Source organism: Triticum dicoccoides, chromosome 5B, assembly GCF_002162155.2.
Source record: "Triticum dicoccoides isolate Atlit2015 ecotype Zavitan chromosome 5B, WEW_v2.0, whole genome shotgun sequence".
NCBI classification, from domain to species: Eukaryota; Viridiplantae; Streptophyta; class Magnoliopsida; order Poales; family Poaceae; genus Triticum; species Triticum dicoccoides.
In genome coordinates this window covers 381,411,033-381,416,704 of record NC_041389.1, presented here as the reverse complement: position 1 = coordinate 381,416,704, position 5,672 = coordinate 381,411,033, and positions in this window count along the sequence as shown.

Below are 5,672 nucleotides of genomic sequence, written 5' to 3'. Positions count from 1 at the left end.
TCGAGCCCCTCGAACCGAGCCGACATTTTGAGAATGGCGTTACGGTAAGCTGCCATCTTCGGATCTTTGGCAACGAAATCTCCATTTATTTGAGATATTGCAAGGTTTGAATCCCCGTGCACTTCCAGGCGTTGTATGTCCATGGAGACGGCCATCTGAAGACCATGCAATAAGTCTTTGTATTCGGCTGCATTGTTGGAGTCCGTGAATAATACTTGGACGTACTGAACTGTATCTCCAGTAGGGGATGTTAGGATAATGCCTGCCCCTAGGCCCGCCAGCATTTTGGAGACGTCGAAGTGCATGACCCAGTTGGAATATGTGTCGTACTCTTTAGGGAGCTCGGCCTCTGTCCATTCGGCGACCAAGTCGGCCAGTACTTGAGATTTCATGGCCCAGTGTGGCTTGTATATTATGTCGAATGGGAGGAGCTCAATGGCCCACTTGGCAATCCGGCCCGTGGCGTCGCGGTTGTTTATTATGTCATTCAGTGGTACCTCGGAGGCCACCGTTATTGAGAATTCTTGAAAGTAGTGTCGTAGCTTCCAGGATGCCATGAAGACCGCATATGCTATTTTTTGGTAATGAGGGTACCAGGATTTGCATGGTGTCGGGACAGTGGATATGTAGTATACCGGCTTATGAAGCGGGAATTTGTGTCCATTCTCCTCTCGTTCGACGATGAGCACCGCACTTACGACCTAGTGTGTGGCTGATATGTATAATAACATGGGTTCACTGACGTTTGGCGTGGCCAGGATTGGGTTGCTTGCTAGAAGAGCCTTTATTTCTTCCAATCTGGTCGTTGCCGCATCCGTCCACTCGAAGTGATCGGTGCGTCGGAGAAGGCGATAGAGTGGAAATGCCTTTTCTCCTAGTCTGGAGATAAAGCGGCTTAAAGCTACCACACATTTGGATAGTTTGTGGACTTGTTTGAGGTCAGTTGGCGTAGCCAACTGTGACAAAGCTCGGATTTTAGCTGGGTTTGCCTCAATTCCTCTTTTGGAAATGTTGAAGCCCAGAAGTTTTCCAGCGGGAACGCCGAAAACACACTTTTCTGGATTGAGCTTGATGTCATATGTTCGGAGGTTGTCGACTGTGAGACACGGATCTTCTATTAATGACTCGAAGTGACTAGTTTTGATGACTACGTCATCCGCATATGCTTCAATTGTCTTGCCGATTTTTTTCTCCAGGCATGTTTGAATCATGCGTTGGTAGGTGGCACCGGCATTTTTGAGCCCGAAGGGTATAGTGTTGAAGCAGAAAGGCCCATATGGGGTGATAAATGCCGGTGCGGCTTGATCGGACTCCTTCATCTTGATTTGACGGTATCTGGAGTATGCATTGAGGAAACACAGTGAGTCGTGTCCTGCGGTAGCATCGATAATCTGATCGATGCAGGGGAGGGGGAAGGGATCTTTAGGGAAGGCCTTGTTGAGGTCTTTGAAATCGACACATAGGCGCCAAGATTTATCATTCTTTGGTACCATCACCAGATTTACTAGCCAATCCGGCTGTTTTATTTCTCTGATGAATCCGGCCTCGAGTAACTTGGATAGCTCTTCCCCCATAGCTTGTCGTTTGGGTTCTGAAAAGCGCCGCAGTGTCTGCTTGACTGGCTTATATCCCTTCAATATATTGAGGTTGTGTCCGGCCAGCCTGCGTGGGATCCCTGGCATATCAGAAGGGTGCCAGGCGAATATGTCCCAGTTTTCGCGTAGGAACGCTTGTAATGCGGCGTCAACCGTTGGGTCCACCTGTGCCCCGATGGATGTTGTCTTCTTGGGATCCGTCGGGTGGACTTGGAATTCGACTGTTTCGTCTGCTAGTTTAAAGGAGGTGGATTTGGGTCGCTTGTATCTGGGTGGGTGGGTGGTTTTAAATATGAACCCTGACCCAATCTGGGAACCGGAGTTTGAGAAACTTCTGAGCTTAACAGTATGGGCTCGAGGATATCAACCAATTTTTCAGGCCCACAGACCGACTCTAGGTTTGGAGTACGGGGCATGTATTCTCGCGGGCAGGTATCCGGCTCTGTGAGCTCAGCAATCCGAACATAGTCCGTCCTCAACATAGAGGAAGAGTTGTTGTGCTGCTCCTCCACTACCGCTATCTGATGGGTGATCGGTGGAGATTCTATTTCTCTTTGATCGGGTTTAAGCCCAATCCGATCATAGTCTGTAGTGACTCCCAAGGCAGCGATGCAATCCAAGAGTTCGTTTCAAGACGACAACTCCATCAGATCCATCTGCTTGGAGTATTCTGAATAGATGCGGAGGCAATTTTCGATGACCTGAGAAGTCATCGTCGGCGCGATGGCCGAACGGGCGATCATTGTGAAGCCGCCCAGTCGGAGGGTTCGGCTTGAAGCCAGGGCTCCTCCAAAGGTGATGTTGTCCTTGATAACATGGAGAGCCAATGAAATCACCAATGTCGGTGTCAAAACCGGCGGATCTCGAGTAGGGGGTCCCGAACTGTGCGTCTAAGGTTGATGGTAACAGGAGACGGGGGACACGATGTTTACCCAGGTTCGGGCCCTCTCTATGGAGGTAATACCCTACTTCCTGCTTGATTGATCTTGATGAATATGAGTATTACAAGAGTTGATCTACCACGAGACCGTAATGGCTAGACCCTAGAAGCCTAGCCTATGGGATTATGATTGTGTCCTATGGACTAAACCCTCCGATTTGTATAGACACCGGAGGGGACTAGGAATCTACATATCCGAATCTACATATTGGAATCGTCAAGCTTGCCTTCCACGCAAAGGAGAGTCCCATCCGGACACAGGAATAAGTCTTCTATCTTGTATCTTTATAGCCAACAGTACGGCCCATGTATATAGTCCGGCTATCCGAGGACCCCTTAATCCAGGACTCCCTCACTCCTAACCTGGCGCAGCCACCTCAACCGCATCTGGACCCCATCACCATCACCATCACTGCCTTGCATAGTGCAGGCGAGTCGCCAGCACCACTCCACCGCAGCACGCGATTACTCCACCGGCGCGAAGTGACGGAGGATCAAGCATGGCAGAGGACCACCCAGTGCACCATCTTTATCCGCACCTCGAGCCACCGCACCTATTCGCGGGTTGCCCGGGCTCGATCATTACTGATGAGTATCACCAGGAGGATCAACGAGTCGATCAGTGTGCCCCGCATCATAGCTAGGAACCACCACAGCGCCACCAGGAACACGGCCTCGCCGAAGGAGCTCGACTCGACCTCATCCAAACCGAAGAGGTAGTAGAGCGGCATTGTATTTGTATGTTGGAAGAGCGTCGCACTGGCTTCTTTTATAGCCCAACTACGGTGTACGGCAAGCGAGGTCCAGGAGAACCGCTCGTTGCCCGATCACCGACGTCCAAGAGGCGAATCCGCGATTAGTGCCGACAAGGTGCTGGCCCGCGACGTGGGTGCTCACTACACCGGCACCGTGCATGTCGCGCACTATGGCACTAGGGTCCTCATCACCCTAGGAGCCAGATGCGCACTGCACCAAGCCGCACACAGAGCAACAGCAAAGAAGAAGTAGCGAGCTGGAGGTAAAAGAAGGAGGCTGCCAGTGGGCCCTGGACCCACGTGTCAGCAGGTGAAACCAGTGTGTTCACTAGGGTGCATCTAGAATTTTTCGGGAGTTTGATCTCGAGTACCCCTAGCCATGGGAATAACATTGTTTGCCCATATCCCTCTCTGGGTGTACCAATTATCGGTGGCCCAAACTCGTCTGAATCTGACCAAAGGGTTAAAAAATTAACCCAGAGGTTTTCCCTCGGAGTGGTTATCTTTTCATTTGTGTTGTAACCCTAGGAATCTCGAGGACGAGATTCTTTTAAGGGGCGAGGTTTGTAACAGCCCCAAAATTGGGTTATCAATTTTTCTGCTATTATTCCTTCCTAGCAATCATTTTCAAAATCTTTCTCCTGAGTTTGCTAGATGACTCTGAGAATTCTAGTCATTTCCAACCTTTCAAAACTTTGTTCATGTCTTTGTCAGTGGACAAGACCTCCTTTGCATCATCTCAAACCCATTCAAACCCTAATTCCAAATTTTGGAATTTGAACATGCCCTTTGTGAGTACAAAGGAACCATCATTTTCCATGATCTGTTGATTATCCCAATTGTTCCCAAAGACCCTCCTACCTTTCTAAACCTTGGATATGCAAAAATATTGCTAAGTCCTATGCAATATTTTTCACTTGTGATTTATTCCTTTTCTTGTCATTCCGAGGAATAAAATCCAAACGCATAGCTAGCCATCTCCTAAATTCATGAAAATTGTTGGCGTTGATATTTGTGCCCGATCCAAGCTCTGGCAAAAAATATTGGCAATTAAATAAGGGTAATTGCATTTTCCTATTTAATGCCAATATTCCATTTCTGCCATTTTCTAAAGGAACTACCATTTTTATAGCAAGAAAAATTCCCACATAAATTTTGGAGCTTGTCCTTGCTATGTACTCACTAGCTCCATCTTAAACTCATGTTCCATAGATCAAAAATTGGGCACATGATCCAATGCAAGTTTGTGCCTTCTCTGAAATTTTGCAACGAAAGTGCTTGATTCCTAATTCCAATTGAGCCGGAATTTGGCAGGGTGATTAATATTGATAGATCACCCATGGATACCAAAAATAGGCTCAATCCCTTCATCCTACCTCCCTGTGTAATTTTTCAAAGTTTCTGACCAGATTGCAACTTTGTGAAGGAAGTACCTTCATAGAGTGTCCAAATGGGATCAAGCTTTACCACCTCTCACATATCCCAAATCATTAGTATCCACCAAAATTCTACTCATTCCATTGAACTATGTGAGCACAGAAGCAATTTTTGGTTTCTATCCAAATTTTCAGTTTGTGAAGCAAGTATATTTTATCTTGCTCCATTATGGCTGAAAATATTCCTAAGCCTTCTCCTACCCATATAACCCATCTCCACAAGATTTTGGACCATTTCATCTAGCCAATATTTTCCTAGAATTTTCCCATGTTTCTAGACAGAGGAGATGCTTATGAAACAAGTATCATTTTGGCAAGTCCATTTGGTATGAAATTTGTACAACATCTATATTTGTCCAAATCATCAAGCTTTGCCAAGTTTTAGCCCAATCCAACACTCCTAGTGATAGCTTCTTCATCATTTGGTTTCTGGACCAGATTTGGCATTTGCACTGCAACTATTTTAAATTCTTGTCCTAATGACCTCAAATTCCCAGGATTGTAGTCCTTGTTAGCCTAAACCTCCCAGACATCAAGTTTTACTTTTAACCTCTCTGGTTTGATCTCAAGGATGTGGTCAAGTTTGCTACAACAAACTTGTGGAGCTTGGTCTACTCCACTCCCTGTATCTTTGCTCGTCTCTTTACCGCAGTATTTTTCTACCTTGGATGGACTACACCGTAGACATGAGCTGGCATCGGTAAGGAGGCCAGAGCGTCCCTTGTCGGTGGTGACCACGGGCGATGCAGGCCAAGATTGTGGTCTCGCCACTGTTGGCGTCGGCACGTCTGCTCCGGACGGTTCTAGCTTGTCCAAGCGTGTCCTACAGCTCCCCCTCGACGTCGCCTTCTCCCTGGACCCCTCTCCCCCTCCGTTTTCTTCTCCGACATGTCGTTCCAATGGCCGCATAGTGTGCTCCCGTGGCCATGGTCTCTTTCCTCACCTT